Genomic DNA, 20719 nt, shown 5'->3' with positions numbered 1-20719 from the left:
CAGCAGCGAAGACTGCGCACGACAGACTCACAGAAACTGGGTGCTTAGCCAACATGCCAATCGTGAAAGCTCCGTAGTGTAACTTAGACATCTCTCTCTATCACTTCCATATTAGTGTGACAGTGACAGTTGCGTTTCGTTCGCTACGGAGCGTAAACGATTGGCATGTTGCCTACGCACCCTAGCCTGGCTTGTAGTTCTCGTGCCACGCGTCAAGTGAATTTAACGCAATACAAAACAAGCCATATTGTAGATTGTATGTATGTAGACATATATGATTATAGACAATAAATGTAGTCTAAGGCCAGAATCCTACGTTACGAGCTAACGTTTAACACACAGAACAAGTAGAATGGCGATGCGAGCAGGGTACGAGTCGCCGCGTGGTTTTGAGCAAACGCTCGCATGCTACTCGCCCGCGCTGACCGAAAATGAAGTAAACATGCCTTTTTGCGCCACAATAACGTTCAGATTAAGAAGCCAGACGTCAAATCTGTCTAAAGGAGGCGTATCCATTCACCCAAAGAGTATTAAATCACTACGTTTTAAGAGTCGGCACTCTCGAACAAGCCTTAAACCGAATTAAGAACGTACATTGTGCCAATACACCAAATACATGTCAATACTGCCAACACAAAAAAAACAACGCTAGGGCACGACACTTCCGGTACCTACTGTTTATCGATATCGATAAATGTGCGATACGTGCTGTTGTACTGTACTACTGTAAAAGTAAATTTTGAGAATCAGGTGGATTAATAAAATAAATGCAATATATAAAAATAATTTTATTTTACATAATAAAGATAAGATACAGATAGTTTTATATTTACGTAGGCATATTACAATACGCTTATAAACGTAAATAAAGCTACAATCTACTTTTAGAGCACTCCTGCAAACACTGAGTCTTGCCTGTGAAGGCTGTGAACTCCAACTTCCCACAAAGGGAAAAAGCTGTCAGGCTTATTTACATTCACTTGTAGATATTCAGAGGTTGGAGTTTCATTCAGCCTTTGTATAGGTAAATATTCCAAATCCTTATTGCCTGTTACCTTTACCCATAATCGACATCTGAAATAAAGGGATTATCGATAAGTTGTTCGCACACTATTCGTGTCTTAGGTTACCTAGTTTTTTATAAGAAGAATCTATTCACAGAATGTTTTCGTTTTAATCAAGGATTGTAAACGATAAAAACTACTCCAAACTAATTAAATTAGTATCTGGTAACGACTCAAAATGAAAATATCGCACAAAAAAATCAGTTTACCGACCTGTTCGGATCAAGTGGAAATCTGGCCAAAATATTTCAGAAGTAAGTTTCCTTACACGCCTGACCCCACAAACTTCACATTTTCTTAAAGATTTGCCCCCCCATTTAAATAAAAGCTAAAGTTATTTAGTCTAGACACAAAAATAAACACGTAACATAACCGCTTTCACGACAATTTAAAATGACGGTAGACATTTTACCGATCATACCAACCTAAAGAAAAGTAGGTATAATACCTCTATGTTTGAAAGCAAGTATGGTATGTGCTACCAAAATGCAACAGCAGTCATTTTAATTCGATAAGATTATTTTCTATGCCTCAACGTTGGTAACAAGTACGTTCCTAAGTTATCATAGTATGGGGTGTCGATGGGCTGCATTCACCACGCACACAAGGCGCTAGCTAGTTTTTATTACCGTTGCGCGAGTGTTAGTAAATGTGGAGAGGAACGAGCGGCGACACCGGTTCCGATATTAACTGTGCGCGATAGCCATTCTAACCTCATTAATATGTTCTGTGGTTTAACAACCCAGCAAAACATAGATACGGAGCCGTACAGCGCTCTCTACTTCAGCTGTCAGACTTGCTACAATATTTTGCACTTAGTATTTCTTTATATTATGACTCATGAGGGCACATAGGATATAGGATAGTCATTCACTAAATATCTATGAAATGTCAATCATAGTAAACCGACGCTGCATCTTATTTCAAAGGTCAAAAGGTCCCGATTAAAACAAATGAGGCCATAAGGCCACGGTCGTTCTTAATCCTTCTTACGATCCGCTAATAGTTGCCAAACGAACCATCATAACTGTCACACCCCGACCTGTTGACTAGACAAGTAGCTAAGCGTTACGAGATCGTCCATTAAGGATTATGTCAGCTAACGTTTACCCTTTACAGCGCTACCAACTGTCTGCCCCAGTAAAAGGCGATGTCGTCGCACGGCAGATCGGAGCTAATATGTCGCGAACTGGGTTATTTGCAAAACTTACCGACTACCACTACTGTCCACCAGCATAAGTATGGCTACCAAATATGTATAGGTAAGTAGGTAGGTAATAGGTAAATATCTAGAGTCAGACCAAGCTAACTCGGCAGCGAAAATCGCTGTTGAGTTGGCTTGGCCCGTCTACCTACCGTAGACAGGGTGTAGTCGATTCCTTTACATATCAAGGCTAGGTGTGACCAGGCCAATTTGTGCCATTTGACTAGGCTTTTTATCGAGCGACTTTATGTAATCGTGTCGCAATTCAGTTCCAAAAGTGATATTAGTTACACTTGTGCCTAATTTGTCGCATTTGTGAATGACGTAGTTCCACTTTTCGCCACGATTGCAGTATCATGTGCCAGATGGGTACTAATTACCATCTATTTTGCATTCTCGTGACGAAATCCTACCGTTTAACCCGAGCTACCTATTGTCGTGGGTTTAGAAATATGCTGACATTTATACGATTCCGATGCATTAATAATGTTGTCTCGCTGAAACGATTAGTATTGTTGGATATGATCTTACAGTGCGGGCAAAGATTCTCATTTGCGATAAGCCGTTGGGTAAGATTCTGAGGTAAAATTACGGCTATTATTCAATTATGGAGCCTATGCAGGTACATACTTGCTTTGTACTTACGCTTACAATAGAGAGTAGTAAAACCAGACCTCTGTTCTCAAAGCAAGCAAAAAACTAGCTAACCAATTTTTTATCTACATAATTCCGTATTTATTTAACCAATAAAAATCCCAACATTAAACATTCAATCGAATTAAACGACACTTCAAATTCAGATTACGGCATTAACCCTACTTGTAAATAGAGCTGTTGTTTAGGTTAGGTTAGTAAGTCCTCCAAACTTGGTAAGTCCTCCAAGGCCCTACTAAGGCAGTGGACATACTCTTATGTATCGAATCTTAATCTAGTAAATGAAAACCGTCCGTCCAGATTATTGAAATTATGTAATACCTATGTATATACCTACGGTTCAGTCTGTCCTAGTCACTTTTAGCCTTAGGATATTAGTGTCCTCTGACTGTGTCCTCATTCATATAGCGCTTATTTATATTATATGTACCTATGCTAGCCTTCGCATCATTTTGCATTATCTTCTAATATGTGATGTAATAACAGTGTTTTGTAATACGTACCTGCTCGATTGAATGTAGAAATGAATCGCTCGTCATTAATATCCCCTCATTAGGTATATTGTTTAGCAAATGCGCTACGAAAGAGGTTGGAAGTTTTGAGACCTTGCGCAGTTTCACGCGGTAATAAATGCATTGTGTTGATTGTGTGGTTAGAAAATTGAAGGCACAATAATGCGGCAAACCTCAGTTAGTCTCTCCTACATTCTTACTACAATATACGCATATTTAATGTGATACAGTTCCCGGAGCTCGTCATCCAATCGGTTGAGAATTGCGACCTTTAAGAACATCCGGACATACGAAAGCAAAATACCCGAGTCAACGCGTAGACCTTCGCTACGCTTCGGTCAATAAAGTGTGCTCCTTACATTTCATTAATGTGTCAAAAGGCCCTATGTGTGTTGGATTCGGCTCCGCGCACGCTTCTCAAATATCCGGAACCATTGTTCCGCAAATGGGAAAGACATAGGTACATATTACTAATATTCTAGTTAATTTAGTTCGTATGAGCTGGAACCACTATGACCTCACGTTGCCTTGCCTGCGGTTAGCTATAGGAATACTTATCACCACCAAACGAAGGCTCAACTCAACAATTCGTAGTAGTTGCCCACAAGTTATTGGACGTTTGTTTCCCGTGCCTGACGTTAAATACGCTATATTACCTATAGCTATAATATAATTTATGGTGAATTTGTGTGTGGTTTTCAGACGCAAGGTACCTAACGGTCCTAACGTAGCTTTAGTTCTGCTGTCAACATTACATGAAACACAATTCCTCTACCACTAAGTGTACGAATTACGCGCGAAGCCACCAACCGCGAGCCATAATTCTCATGAATACTCGTACTCATGATTTATTCTCTTCCCAATTTTTCTGGATTTCATAACGATCTCAGTTGGTTCGTGACAAAGATTGTAAAGAACTTTGGTATTGCGGAATGGTTTCACATGAGTGATTCGCACACAAAATGTCGATGAGCTTTTTGTCCGTCGCTCAACTTACTCCATTGTCGCAGATTGACCGATACACCCACGTTCCGGAGGTCCCACTAAACTCCCGGAAAGAACCACACTCATCCGACACTAGAGGACGCGGAGGGTTAAGTAAAACAAATGGGAACACGTCGCGCCCACACACATACGGATTTATTGGTTATTGATTGCCATTGGATTATTATCACTGACATTGAGAATCTAAGTGCAGTCCGCTTTGTCTCGCATTGTTTATTTACGTCTCGTGTGAGCTTTCTTTGAGGCTGATTCATTCTCTGATGCTTGGGTTATATCCGCTTATATTTGAATTGCTTATACTTTGTAAGTTTGTTATTGTGTCTCAATAGCAAGCGCCTGAGACCAAATCGTTATAAGGATAGTTTCTTTAGTTTAGAGTAAGCTCAGAGCAAAACTGAAGCGTCATTTTGACGAGAAGTAATCTATTTTTATAAAATCGTGCTCCATATCTGTGTTATTACGTCCGGTAAGTGAACCATATGGTTATGATTGAAATTAACAGGCACTATAAATTTCTGCTCGTAATAAAAGGGCGGTGGAGGGCGTAGAAAGTGCTCGGGCGGCGAGTGGGCACGCGCGGGCAACCTTGTAAATCCCATAGCTCAGCTAGCCAGCGAACATTCGTCTCAGCTAAATCAACATAAGTGTAATCTCCAATTACTTAACAGTTGTTCTGCATCTTAAGCCTCACTTATACTGGTTCGTATGAAGTTTCTCCACTCGCTTAACTATGCGAATAACAATGCTGCTCACGAGATGTCAGGCTTCAGCGCGATTTCGACGCCTGGCTTCACCTGGTTTGTCATTATTTCGACAAGTATCAAGCCGAAATGGCCAGCCCGTTCCATGTTCAGGTTCACCCGCTTTCTTTTCTACCGGAAGGCAATTAAAAATAATTTGCATTTCTCTTTTTGTCTGCCAATATTTTTTATGTGAATCAATCGCTACTGATTCAAACGAGATCGCACAATTTTATCAATCCCGTATAACATGTCGAGATCTCATTAACTTTTGAATGGTTTTCATAATTCATTTCCTGGTTTTAATCTTCTCATAGTCATTGGCCAAATCTAGAATGTAAATATTGATTACTACATCAGTTTTACTTTCGATTCAGTAACATGACGCCCAAAACCACCTCCTTAACACTTTAGGTAAGCCTGAGAGATTACCTTCCCACATATCATCCTCCGAGTACGTAAGTCCCCGAATAAAAAGATTAATGACATCGGTTATTCAACTTGCGAAAAGGTTAAGTTACAAATAAATTAAATATCATTGCGTTAATAAACTAGGGCACGAGAAACAGCCGGTAGCTCAAGTATTTTTGTAAGTCAAGAGGAAAACGGTGAATCGGTTCGATATTTTTTCGCCGTCACTACACGTGGCAAATTCAGTAGACCACATTAAGAGGATTTGTGTTTCCCGTTGTGGCTCGGTTACGAAAAAACCGGCCAAGTGCGATTCGGACTCGCGCACGGAGGGTTCCGCACCATCAACAAAAAATAGAGCAAAACAAGCAAAAAAAAATCGGCCAAGTGCGAGTCGGACTCGCGCACGGAGGGTTCCGCACCATCAACAAAAAATAGAGCAAAACAAGCAAAAAAACGGTCACCCATCCAAGTACTGACCCCGCCCCACGTTGCTTAACTTCGGTCAAAAATCACGTTTGTTGTATGGGAGCCCCACTTAAATCTTTATTTTATTCTGTTTTTAGTATTTGTTGTTATAGCGGCTACAGAAATACATCATCTGTGAAAATTTCAACTGTCTAGCTATCACGGTCCGTGAGATACAGCCTGGTGACAGACGGACGGACGGACGGACGGACGGACAGCGAAGTCTTAGTAATAGGGTCCCGTTTTTTACCCTTTGGGTACGGAACCCTAACAAGCAAAAAAACGGTCACCCATCCAAGTACTGACCCCGCCCGACGTTGCTTAACTTCGGTCAAAAATCACGTTTGTTGTATGGGGGCCCCACTTAAATCTTTATTTTATTCTGTTTTTAGTATTTGTTGTTATAGCGGCAACAGGAATACATCATCTGTGAAAATTTCAACTGTCTAGCTATCACGGTTCGTGAGATACAGCCTGGTGACAGACGGACGGACGGTCGGACAGCGGAGTCTTAGTAATAGGGTCCCGTTTTTACCCTTTGGGTACGGAACCCTAAAAAGCAGCTTATTCGATTATCGTAATCCGTCCGGTACGTTGCCCCGAACGTGCAGGTCGGTAATTCGTTCAACATGGTTTCACCTGAGGTAAAGTCAAGCATTGTCTAATTTTAACTTTGCTAACCCGTGTGAATGATTACCTCGGTTGTAGGTAAACTTGCCCGATAGACGCAGTGTGTTTTTGAAACACAAGTCATTTGAGGTTAGGCGGTTCATAAGTTTGCGCGGACCGGCGTCATGACAGCACAATGGCGTTTCTGGGGCATAAATCATAACAGGTGCCGTGTGCGCAGCGCGCAGATCCTCGGATTTGCTTCGCAGGTGTTTGATTTGTTTCTAAGCCAGATCAGGACCTGCGCTGTGGCAATCTTTTATGTTTACTGCCTGCCTTTGTTTAAAAGGTAACGGTTTTGCTATCGGGCTGGTTCAATAAATCTCTGTGTCCTGACCCTCGGGAACTGTACTGTACTGTAATGTTTTCATGGGAGGGAAAATATCTAAGCTCTTATATTTTAGGTTGATTCTACGTAGATTAAGCAATAGTGCTGACCGAGAGTTGCAGAAATCGTTTGACTTAGGAAGCCTGTTTAATGTCTTCTGATGTGTAAGTTACGGGATAACATAAAGCAAATGGACAGGGAGCTTAAATCTAAGCCGCTGTCGTACATGCAGGTTTACGCAACACACCATTGGAAATCCACTGTCTCTAAACTTTAACACCGCGTGGTCAACGTTGTTAGATTTGCAATCGGCGGATACTACCAACTCGTAACGTAGTGACTACGTCGTAGTCTCCAATAATGGTTCGTATATTACAAAAAATACGTCAAACATTTTATTTTCTTCATTATAAACAGCAGGGACTTTAAACATTATAAATCTTACTGCTTTTGTGTGATGAGTTTCCTTTTGTTAAATTTATAACTAATAAGTAATAGGTAAATAAATAAAGTTAGTGAAGTGTAGTTAGGCGAATGATAGAAAATGTAGGTAGGTATAAGTAAGTACTATGGAAAATTCTCGATTTTACGCCTGGACATCCAATCTAGTTAAATTAAAACATAGGATTAGTCGCCTCGCCGTTAATCTTACTATTTTGCTGTCAATCTTACTATTTAGTAAACAGTATTTACCATAAGGCGTTGTCCATATATTACATCACACAAAATTTCGATTGTTTTGGCCCCACTCCACCCTTGTGGATGACCCCTATTGGGTACTTACTTATCCTTTATGTAACCTACATATTTGCTAAACTAATCGTTGATAAATTACATAGGGACCTCACCATTAACGTTCCGTTCACTATAACCGACGGGAGTCCCAGTAAACTTCCACGAATCCAAGCGGTCTACGGTAATGTTATAGTAATGTTATTTTATAATGCGTTAAAGCCGTACTTCCCTTTCAGCCATAAAGCTATGAAGACTATTGTGTAACACAACAGTTAGGTCGTAAATTGGATGCCCCTCGTGAATTCCGCTATCGGGAGGCGGGGGGAGTGTCCACTCACGACTTATTGTTTATCCACAACAAATTGCCACGGTCAGATTCCGAGGAAAGCTGACACTAGACTAAAACTATCAGTGACATAAAAAACATTAGGTTAGACACATGTAATACGAGGAGAGAAACACCACTACCGACCTTATTCTTGGTATACTTATCTCAATATTATCAGAATCATTACAGATTTGTAGTTATGATATCAGATATTATAAAATGAGTTTCACGATTTACTGTACAATATACTCTGGCACAGACTCTGGTAACATTAGTCAAACCTGCAATAACAATTTAATTCGGTAACTATAAGGGTGTCAATGATGCCGGTTTGCAAAATAAGTAAAGAAATAAGTGTAAATTGAAACTTGGTTCACAGAAAAGTATATAAGATATGAGGTTTCCAATGGACCATCAGACTCCATGTAGAGTGAGCTACAGTTATGCCATTGTGGGGTCCATTGGGGTACTATACCTTATAAAGTTTAGATATTTCAACGGATCATTTCCTTGTAAAATTGGTCAATATCGATGGTAAACACTGTGTTCCACGGCCATCCTATTTTCCAAATTTAAAAGAGCTTATATGTACCAAATTTGACGGCGCTTACAGCGTTGTACATTGGCGTAGAACGGTTAACAAAACCGTTCGCCGCTCAACCCGACGGTTTTGGGTCAAAGGTATTTATTTACCTAACAGATGTATTGAAAGATAGCCCTTTTCGTAACTCTTGGAGGCTCAAATAAAATAACCGACCGATAATACCGCCTTATATTATGTCCCGTTGGTATATCCTTCGGCCTTTTTGGAAAATTTATGAAGCGTTAACATTTCATCATTGAAATATACGCGTGTGCGTTTTTTACGTCGTCAAAAGGCATTATCTTAAATGTTAGTGTAGTTATTTCAGTAGGTACTTGTTATGAATTGCCGTCTGTTTGGTGAGATGAGAACTTATTGAAGTCCTTTATTGAATGCTTGGCTTTATTGACGATGGGTATTATTGAATTACGATTTTTCGGTCCAGTACGTTTCGTTTACGAATTGTCGTGCTATAAATTAGCGAAACAATATCCGCAGACCGCGTGTCCCCGCTATAAATATGCCGGTTTTAAACTTTCTCATCATTTAGTTAGTTACCGAATCTGGGTCATAATAATAACCTCGGTTCATCTGGATGATTGATGAAACGAAAGTGTTTAATTTTGAGAAAATATATTTTAATTTGTAAAAAGCGAAAAATGAGATTTAAAAAAGTTGCCAGTGTGCATCGGTCGCGCTGTTGATGAACTTGTTGCGGTTTTTGCACACAAGTTTAACTTCCGGGATCTATTGATATTCGCTTGTATGTTTTGAATCTCTTCGTTTGGTTATTATTATAAAGTACAGAATCGATAGTGCTTACGTAACCTACGTAATGCATTTGTAATATGATAGCCCCTGTGCCACTGTACCTTGACACTATCACGAATTTACTGAATTAGGACTTCACAGAAATAACACTATAGGTACCGTGTCAGAAGAGATCTACTATTAAAATAAATATTAACGTTGGCATTGATATCAGCGGAATAGGGTATTTTTGCGCTTACGCGAATCCAAGTAGGTATGTCCGGAGTAGGTCCACTGATTATCTGATTAGGTAGGTACGTAAATTAGAATTACATTTGAATTCAATTGATAGAAACAGAATGTGGACCTCGGCGATCGTGATGGAGATCTCTGGCTAGCAGCTCGTGCGCCGACCGTGCGCTTTGTCTGCTGCTTGATATTTATTTACCTCCATTTATTACAGAGACTCATGCTTTCTCTGTTGTCCGAACATCGCCGACTGCCCTCGTATCTCGTATACAACCGACGATTGGACATAAATGGAGCATTTACCCTGTTAATGGATTTCTTGTAGACATTCCGCACTCGGTACCGTATCAACATGCCGGGAAAATTGAATTACAAATATCATAAACCAGACGGTTAAGGTATCGCTTATGATACGTTTTTAAAATGAAACAATTATGAAGGGTGTAATTACGTTTAAAATACCTATCAGGTAGTAATGATGGTTCTCTAGCAAACCCCTTATTTCTCTGTAATAGCCACGTAGTTCAGTAGCGGGGAATTTAATCTTGACATTATAAATACCGGGGCGATTACGTCGTTTTTGTGTACAAACCGGCTGGGACGCGCAAAATTGAAAAGGAATTTTGTTATCTTAGACATGTGAGCCGATGTTTTAATGATGACACACTTTTGGGGCTTTTGTCAGATGCGTGGAGTAACCGATGTTGCTGAATAAATTTATTTTAGCATTGACAGTTATGCAATGTACGAGCAAAATTTTGTAGAATTCAAAAGACGTAAATTAGATAATTTCGTGATCGGTCCAGTCACCTGGCATTTCATGAATCGGTGGTAGTTTATAATATTAATATAACTAGCTACGCAGGTGTTGAATGTAGTAATGTTTAGTTTTTATAGTTGCCCAATTTCACAATAGATGTCGCTGTTCTGTCGGCTACTTCGCGCTGTTAAGATTTTTCCACAGCCCCGTATATAGTCAATTTGGTTTCAGAATAAATGAGTATTAAGTTGTCAAGAAAGTGTTTTATTACAAAAGGTAGGAAGTGCAGTGCAGTGTAGTGAGTGAACATTGGTCCTTCGAACCGGATAATCGTGAGTACAGTGACAGTGGAAATGTGAAGTGTCAAAGACTTAGTTAATTTTCGCGGTAACAAACACTTAGAATATTTCGCGTGAAAAAAGACATAGTGCAATTTCGAGTGAATTTAGGACTTAGAAAAAAACCGCTGAAAAAACACTTAGAATAATTCGCTCAAATTTGGACATAGTCGATTTTGTGATTCTTGGACATAGCGTAATTTCGGTTGAAAAATGACTCTGAAAAAAGGTGTTCAAAAATAAACTTTGAATAAAATAGACTTTGAAATCTGTCATTCACATAGCAAAATTGAACAATCATGGCTAACATAGCATCACAAGAAGAACTTTTTAGTCAGATTAAAAGACTTCTCACTAATCACAAGAAAACTTCGTCAACGCGTTACACAGCGAGTTATTTGAAAACACGCATAGAGTCGCTTGAAGAGTATTGGAATCAATTCCTTACTGAACACCGAGAAATTTTAAAGTCTTCGGTTAACGTCGAAGAGAAAAAGGAATTGAAAGCGCTTTATAATGATGTCGAAGATTTCTATATGGAGTTCAAGACTAGTTTATTGGAACTGACGGAACCTGTCACAATTCAAGAAGGTGCCTCTCCTCAAGCGCCTCATACATCACAACCTCAAGTTGTCACAAAGAGTAAACTCCCGCCGATAAACCTCCCTTCGTTTTCCGGTGATTACCAAGAATGGATGCACTTCAAGGATTTGTTTATCTCTATGGTACACAATGAGCCGGGTCTGAGTGACACACACAAGCATCATTATTTGAGGTCAAGCTTGAAGGGTGAAGCAGAACAAGTCGTCCGTCATTTCGAACTCACAGCTGCCAATTATATGAAGGCTTGGAACGCCTTAGTCAGCCGCTACAGCAATGATAGAGTGATAGCTAATACCACACTGAATCGCCTGCTCAATCAGAAGAAACTCACGTACGAATGCTCTAAAGGCCTCAAGGATCTTCTTGATACTACAAACCAGTGTCTCAGTAGTCTAGCGAATTTGAAGATTGACACAACTACTTGGGATTCGATTATCGTGCATGTTGTAGTATCCAAGTTAGATAGTGAAACTCACAAAGATTGGGAGCAATCACTTGGGTCTTCTATAGAGTTACCCACTTATAAGAAGCTCACATCATACTTAGAGGGACGATTCAGAGCGATGGAAATGGTACAAGCGACACAGAAGAAAGATAAGAAAGAGACCACATTTCAACAACCAGCTACTGCACCTAAAATAAAGAATGTGAGATCTTTCACCGCTGAAGTTGATACGGAATGCACATATTGTAAGAAAAGTCACTACATCTGTCACTGCACTGAATTTGCACAACTCGATATAGATCAACGTAAAGAATTTGTAAAGAACAACAACTTATGCTTCAATTGCCTTGTCAAAGGACATTCCATACGGAACTGTAGACAAGCCACAACATGTAAAACCTGTAATCGCAAACACCATACGCTTTTGCACTACCAGAATATAGCTGCGAATACAGTCACAATGGAGACACCCACAGAACCGGAAGACACACAAATTAAGGAACTCACAAGTCTTAAGGTTTCACAAGAAGGCAAGAGAGTGATATTAGCCACAGCACAGATATATTTGAAGGATAGCAGTGGTTCTCTAGTACAACTTAGAGCCCTAATTGACCAAGGCTCAGAAGGCAACTTCATTACGGAGTCTGCAGTGCAACTGCTACGACTGAAGAAAACTTTCCAGCCAGCTAATATCACAGGTCTTGAAAATCAAACCTCACTACCACGACACGTCGTTAACTTAGATATTTACTCACCGATAGACACTCACTATGTAATGCAAGTTGACGCTCACGTACTCTCGAAGATAAATAGTTGGTTACCCTCAAAGGAGTTTGACATCACACAATGGCCTGCCCTGTCCCAATTGCAACTAGCGGATCCTCACATGCAATCGCCGGGACCTATTGATGTTCTACTGGGCGCCGAGGTCTATGCATTTATTTTGCTAGGCGGACTTCACAAATATAACGATGACAAGCTTATAGCACAAAACTCGAAACTCGGATGGTTTGTCTCTGGAGCGTCTAAATCACGAAGTGATCTGCCACCTCACAATATTATAGCACACCACGCACTTATCGAGGTAGATCAACTCCTACGCAAATTCTGGGAGACTGAAGAGTACAAGCCTCATGAGAAACCGATGACACATCTTGAGACACAATGTGAAGAGCACTATAAAGAAACTCACTCCAGACAAGAAGATGGTCGTTATGTCGTACGCTTACCATTTAGAGATGATCACGAAAAGAACTTGGGCGACTCTCGACAAATCGCACAACAGAGGCTAATGCACATGGAGAAAAGATTCGCAAACAAGCCTAAATTTCAGAAAGATTATGCGGACTTCATAGATCAATATCAGAAGCTGAATCACTTAGAAGATGTAGACCCACAACATAAGCCAACTCACAAAGTCTACCATCTCCCTCACCACGCTGTGATAAGAGAGTCCAGCAGCACAACAAAGCTTCGTGTGGTCTTTGATGGAACTGCACAGCCGTCAAATGGCTCATCTTTGAACGACGAATTACTCATCGGGCCATCACTATTGCAAGACTTACGCGATCTTATTGTTCGTTGGCGTACTCACAAGATTTGTCTGCTTGCTGACGTAAAGCAAATGTATCGCCAAATACTAGTCGCTAAAGATGATGTTGACTATCAGCGCATACTGTGGCGCTCATCTCCACAAGATGAAATCGTCGAGAAACGGTTGTTAACTGTGACATACGGTACGTCATGTGCTCCGTTCCTCGCTATTCGCACTCTGAAGCAGCTTGCACAAGATGAAAAAGAGGAATTCCCAGACTTAGTTGAAGTCATAAGTAATGACTTTTATATGGATGACTTACTCACAGGTGCGAATGACGTGGAACAAGCTACTAAGTTACAGAGTCGTATCACACAAGCTATGGCTAATGGTAAATTTGAAATGCACAAATGGGCATCCAACAGTCCTGACGTCATGAAGAATATTCCTAGCTCAGAGAAAACAAATCAACCAAGTGTCGAGATCAAGCTTGATGATACCATCAAAGCTTTAGGTATCAAATGGAACTCACATCGGGATGTCTTCGAACTTAAGGTAGATATTTCAGAACCCACAGAACGTTTCACAAAAACGTCAGTACTGTCGGATATTGCTAAATCATATGACCCTTTAGGTTTCTTAGGGCCTGTGATTGTCACTGCAAAAATGTTTTTGCAAAAACTTTGGTTGAGTGGTATTGGCTGGACTGATGAACTTCCTCTCGAACTTGCCACAGAGTGGTCAAGCTATAGGGACCAGCTCTGTCGCATGCCGACCTTGTATTTAGATCGCTGGGTTCACACACAATTTGACGGCAAGGAAAGAGTGGAAATTCACGGGTTTAGTGATGCCTCTTGTTTAGCTTACGCTGCTGTTGTTTACTTGCGAGTTATCACGCCCCACGGAATCCACGTGTCACTAGTGACTGCCAAGACAAAAGTGGCACCTGTAAAACAAGTCTCCATCCCACGATTGGAACTGTGTGGCGCGGTACTGCTCTCGAAGTTACTCAAAGATGTTCAGCACAGTCTTCGTTTGCCTGAGGAATCTGTCTTCGCGTGGACAGATTCAATGATTGTCTTAGCGTGGCTTCGAAGAAACCCTAGCACTTGGAAAACGTACGTAGCTAATAGAGTTACTGAGATTGTTAATAATGTAAGTAGTGGCCGGTGGCACCACATTAAATCGGCAGAAAACCCTGCAGACGTTGCGTCGCGTGGCATTCGTCCCGATTTGTTTAAAGACTGCGAGTTGTGGTGGCGCGGACCAACTGTACTTCACCAAACGAATGGTTTTGATAACTGTCGCTCGCTCTCTCTCGACATACCAATGACACAACTAGAATCCAAAGAAAATTCGAAAGGAAATGATAGTAAGATAGTAGCACTTAAAACTGGTGTATCGAATGAGAGTGATGATCGACTTACCTATTTGGCTAGATACTCTACTTTGACAAAATTGATTCGCGTTACAGCGTACATATTGCGATTTGTAAAGCTGTGCAAAGCACACATTGATGCAAAACTTAATCAGACAGTTCCTGAGACTTTTCCTCAGCATCTTACAGTTACCGAATTGAGATATGCCACCAAGGTTTGCATTCGACTCTCTCAGGAGTTTTGGTTTCAGGAAGAGTTACAAATGCTGAGAAAAGGCCAAAGGCTTCCAAAATCTGATGTTTTGACCCCCCTTGCCCCATTTATAGATGAACATGGCATTATTCGAGTTACAGGACGTATACGTAATGCCAATGTACACTTTGATACCAAATCACCTGTCGTACTAACCTCTAAATGTAATTTAGCTGTTTTGATTGTGAATGATGCTCATATTCATTGTTTGCACGGAGGTCCTCAACTGACTCTGAATGGAATTCGTTGCAAATATTGGATAATCGGTGCTAAGAATTTAGTTAGGAAAGTTGTTCATAAATGCATTCCTTGTTTCAAACAGTCTGCAACACCGATCAACCAATTAATGGGTCAGTTACCTGCGTGTCGTGTAACGCCAGATAAGCCCTTCCGTAAAAGTGGAGTGGATTTTGCTGGTCCAGTCCAGTTAAAACTGTACCCTGGTAGATGTCAACGCACTTGTAAAGCCTATATTGCTTTGTTTGTGTGCACCGTGACCAAGGCCATTCATTTAGAGCTTGTGAGTGACTTGTCCACGGCTGCCTTTATTGCCGCTTTTCGTCGTTTCACTTCTAGACGCGGTCATTGTAGTGATCTGTGGAGCGACTGTGGTACCAACTTCGTTGGAGCCTCTAAAGAGCTTGACACTATGTTTAGGAATAGGAACTCAGAAGTAGTTGGAGAAATATCTGAGATTTTGGCAAATGACCAAACTACATGGCACTTTATTCCTCCTGGCTCACCACATTTTGGTGGACTCTGGGAAGCCGGTGTGAAATCGATCAAGTCTCACCTTAAGCGTGTTATCGGGCAGACTCTTCTCACGTTTGAAGAGTATTCCACACTTTTGACTCAAGTGGAGTCTTGTGTAAATTCGCGACCGTTAACTCCCATTAGTAACTCGATTGATGATGCTTCTCCAATTACACCGGGACATTTTCTTATAGGCGAAGCTCCTATCACTGTTCCGGAAGAAAGTCTCACAACTGTGCCAGTATCCCGTCTGGATCGTTGGCAATTGCTCCAAAGGATGTTGCAATCGCTTTGGACTCGTTGGAGTACTGAGTATTTAACAACTTTACAAAACCGGTATAAATGGACCGTTACTAATCCTGATCCTGATATTGGAACAGTAGTTTTGGTCAAGGATGAAAGACTCCCTCCCGGAAAGTGGTTGTTAGGTCGTATAATAGATAAGCATCCTGGTAGAGATGGTTTGACACGAGTGGTTACGTTGAAATTCAAAAATGGTACTTTTCGTAGGCCCATTGCTAAAATTTGCCCTCTACCTCTGGATTCTTAACTATCTGTTAAGAAGATTAATGTGTTTTTAGTTTTGAGGAATAGCTCTATTTGAGTTTCACTGTGTAATTTTAACCTTTACCATTGATTCGTGTAGATTTTCACGTGTTACTAACTTCACTATTCTTGTTTTGTTTTGTTTACATGGATCGTTATGAAGGACAAGTCGTCCTTGGGGGCCGATAATGTTGAATGTAGTAATGTTTAGTTTTTATAGTTGCCCAATTTCACAATAGATGTCGCTGTTCTGTCGGCTACTTCGCGCTGTTAAGATTTTTCCACAGCCCCGTATATAGTCAATTTGGTTTCAGAATAAATGAGTATTAAGTTGTCAAGAAAGTGTTTTATTACAAAAGGTAGGAAGTGCAGTGCAGTGTAGTGAGTGAACAGCAGGCCTACCTAAAGTGTTACTTTTTTCGTAAAGTCTACGGTGACACGAACCCTAGTAGGCCTTAGTAGAACGTGTGTTCAAGTGTGTCTGCATGTTTACTAACATAAATTTAGTAGGCAGGTTTTACGCTTTACTCTCCTTAATTTGTTCGCCTTTAGTTTTGCAGGCGTGTAGGGCTTTTTTACGCAGATGTAAAATGTCAAAAAAAAAAACCGGCCAAGTGCGAGTCGGACTCGCGCACGGAGGGTTCCGCACCATCAACAAAAAATAGAGCAAAAAAATCGTGTTTGTTGTATGGGAGCCCTCTTAAATATTTATTTTATTTTATTTTTATTATTTGTTATAGCGGCAACAGAGATACATCATTTGTGAAAATTTCAACTGTCTAGCTATCGCGGTTCATGAGATACAGCCTGGTGACAGACGGACGGACGGACGGACGGACGGACGGACAGCGAATTCTTAGTGATAGGGTCCCGTTTTTTACCCTTTGGCTACGGAACCCTAAAAACGAGCAGGTGAGATGACAAATATTTTGAATAGGTATTTAAGTTAGCAAATCCATTTGTTTACGAGTTCCACCTTTAATCAAACGAGTGTAGGCGTTTCGTTGCCGGCAAATGTCTTTATCTTCAGCCAGGGACATTACAATAAAAACAGAAAGGTACTTATGATTCTGTTGCCTTGTTTTATGTAACGGTAGGTGTCGATACAGCGGCGTTTGCAGAATAGGGCTTGCTTTTAAGAATCGGTGGTTTCAAAATGCTTTTGCGACATTTTGAAATAGGTACGAACTCCATTTGCACATTACCGTTCGATTCAATATAGTGGTAAGAGTTGGAATATAAGGTATTTAGTCATTCCTAAAACTGTCACTTTTCACTGAATTAGTATTATAATTGACAACATCTGAGAGAAAAGAGGCAAACCTACAAAATTAACAAAATTAAGAGTAGGCCAAACTGGAAAAAAAGGAAACCAGACCTGAATTTAAAGATATCGTAAATACGATTAGGACCTTCTCTCTGACAAGGTGGAAACTACATGTTAAGACAGTTTTGAGAAAGGTATTCATTTCCGTAGTGAATACATAGGGTAGTGTATTTTATATAGTAGTGGTTTAAAAGATCCCGACGCGAGTGAAATACGATCGCAAGCGAGTGAGGTGTTAATAATTGTTTGAAATTTCACGCTTCAACCGAGTGGAATTCGATTGCAAATTAGTAAAGTATTCAAAATAATAAATTCGGCTCCATTATTAAAAGAGTCGCCTCGCCAGTGAAAAACCTCGTTTATAAAATCGGGGAAAGTTCCATCATTAATTTAGTAAAGGTTTTAGACTCTATTATTGAGGGAGTAAGATCGTATGTTACACTTTGTTCAACAAATTGTATTTGACTATAAAGCCAAGCTTATCCTGGTGCCATGAAAAATGTACCAGTATAAAACTTAATTAATTAAGTTATTCAATCGTATGGCTAAAAACTGGTCGCTTACTAATTTAGCACGTAAACAAGGCACTCATATGACTACTCACAACCACTTAAATTAAGAATGTATGTGTTGCAGCTTAATTTTCGATACAAAAATAACGTTGTCATGCATTTACCTTGTCTACTGTCAACATGTCACCAACTGTCGAAAATGTTATATTTTTATCGTTGATTAAAACAGACACGCGGAGGTCATGTTTGAGCGCGTAAAATTACAAAAACTTCATTTCACCAGTGATGTTTATCATTATCACACGGAGAAAAAAAAACACATTTAACTGATTTGCAAGACCGATGTGATCCCATAAGTGTGCCGCGAACAAAGTTTGTGCGGTACACTAAAAATCGTTTAAAACAATTGAAATTGCATTAACGTTTAATGTAATTTCAATTCTTCCCTAGAAAAAGTTGTTCAGTATGACCTACCTAATCACCTCGCACAATATGGCTAACGGTTCAAATATAACCCTGTATATTAATTTATTTGGCGTTTAGTTTTTTTATGGTATAGGAGGCAAGTGAGGTAACTACTTTGGTTATACGAATGTTGTTTCATAAAGGTTAATCGACCAACGTAGATACTGGCGTAAAAATACCTCTTTCATCCGTTTATCATTTCGGTTCCAGTATAATAAAACAAAAGCAGGCCTACTTCTGTCGACACTATAATTAATTGAGTATTATTTTATATTAAATTAAATTTGGCGTGGGCCGGCCCTGTTAGTGTTGTCGAACAAATCGTGTGACCCCATCTCCGCCAATTTAATAACGAACGCACGTGGTACTCTGGGTTTCAAAACCATAAAGCCCCATTTGGTAGGTAAATGTATTCGACATTCGATCCAAAGTTTCTGCGCTACAACAACGTCCGTCTGAATTTTCAATTTATGTCAGCTTTTTGGATTTAATAGCCTCACATTGTTAGTACGTATAATCCAATTGTTCTCTGCACTTTTAATGAGAAGAGTATTTTATCAGAAAAACTTGTTAATATCTCAAAATCAGAGATGCGACATTTTAGGAAAGGGATATGTTCATGATCTTGATAGAGTTTCGTCCTTGAGATTGCTTTTATTTTATCTTAACATCTACCGTCCCATGGTCCTAAATACGGTATTTAAAATACCCCCTTGTATACAACTTCTATGCAGATTGACATCGCACTACAGCCAGACAAAGGCCTTAGTGACTTATAAGCTGCCCCAGCATGTCCACTAGCATCTTCGCACAGTTTATGCCATATCCTTACATTTCCCTTCGCCATCATTCATGACAACATAATAACTTTTTTACCATTGCTGCACTGAAAATTCATCCACTCGTTAAGACCAGAAACACAACAAAAACTAAATGTTCCTGGAACAAAGCCTGAGACAAATGGACAAAGACGTTGCTTAGCCCCTTTAAGCCGTTTATAACCAATGTTAACAATTCTATCGTTTCTGCATGTCCCACAATACACTGCAGTGACGCTAAAACCATTATTACGGTGCACTTAATCCAGTTCGCCGAAACTAACTCAACGCAATATTTACTAAAGCAGCCCAAGCTTTTGAAATCATAATAATCTTGAGAAATGTTTTCATTGCTCTTTTCAATGAACGGTTCAACTCAAGAGTAGGTGTTAACGTTGCAACAAGCAAGATCCAGAGATACGAAGCTGAATAGGCAAGTGTGAACCATTGTTGAGACCATTAACAAACGAGTTTTGACACGCGAGTTTGCGAAACCGCTGAGTAAATACACGATTTATTTAATTAGAACAACTTTAATTGAATGCATATATCGAAAATATGCAGTTTGCAAATGTCGAAATTAATTAATCAAATATGATTTGCGCGTGCCGCAGCCGACTGGACCAATTTGTTGCGCAAGATCGAGATCGAGATACCAACGCGTTAAACAGAGGGTTGATACTAAGTATGATAAGGGAAATATAATTGGCGCTTACAGGAAAAAAAATCGTGTATCGTAAACATGGTGGAATTGGTGGACATTTACGGGTCCTACGGACAAGACAGACCAATCCGCACAAACCGTTTCCAACGTACCTACTATTGACCTGTCCTAAAATTCTGGACTCACACTCCAGAGAGCAATACTTACACTCAACTCCCGTATCCTTGACTATCGGGAAAAGGAAATATACATTAGCAAAACCTTGGTATGAGACTAATATATTCGGTAGTCAAAGCTAAGATTATTCCTATCTCTGGCACGTGAACAGCCCACACAAAGAAGTTCCGAGATTAGTACAATATAAATGCTTATGATACTAGTATCTTTTAAATACATTTTCTAATTTATCTAATACATTATTTTGTTGTCTATATGTATAGAAGGCATAAAAAGATAAATAAATAAATTTATGGATTAAATATAAGTTTATGTAGGTATAGAATATTTTTTCTAACGAACGCCAGCCATTGTACATACCAACATACCTAATTAAATGTACTTATGACACATTTTTGTTACGCAGTGAAAAAACAAATAAGTAACTTTTCTAAAATGTTAATTAA

The 20719-nt window shown here is 39.8% G+C and overlaps 1 protein-coding gene across 1 annotated transcript in view; it reads left to right on the top strand.

The window, feature by feature from the left end:
• Positions 1–20719, top strand: part of LOC134649460 (tRNA-specific adenosine deaminase 1) — a 31499-nt gene that overhangs the window by 1567 nt on the left and 9213 nt on the right. The gene's annotated exons all lie outside the window — the stretch shown is intronic.

This window comes from Cydia amplana, chromosome 7, assembly GCF_948474715.1.
Source record: "Cydia amplana chromosome 7, ilCydAmpl1.1, whole genome shotgun sequence".
Classification (NCBI taxonomy): Eukaryota; Metazoa; Arthropoda; class Insecta; order Lepidoptera; family Tortricidae; genus Cydia; species Cydia amplana.
This window is presented reverse-complemented; position numbering and strand designations above follow the sequence as displayed.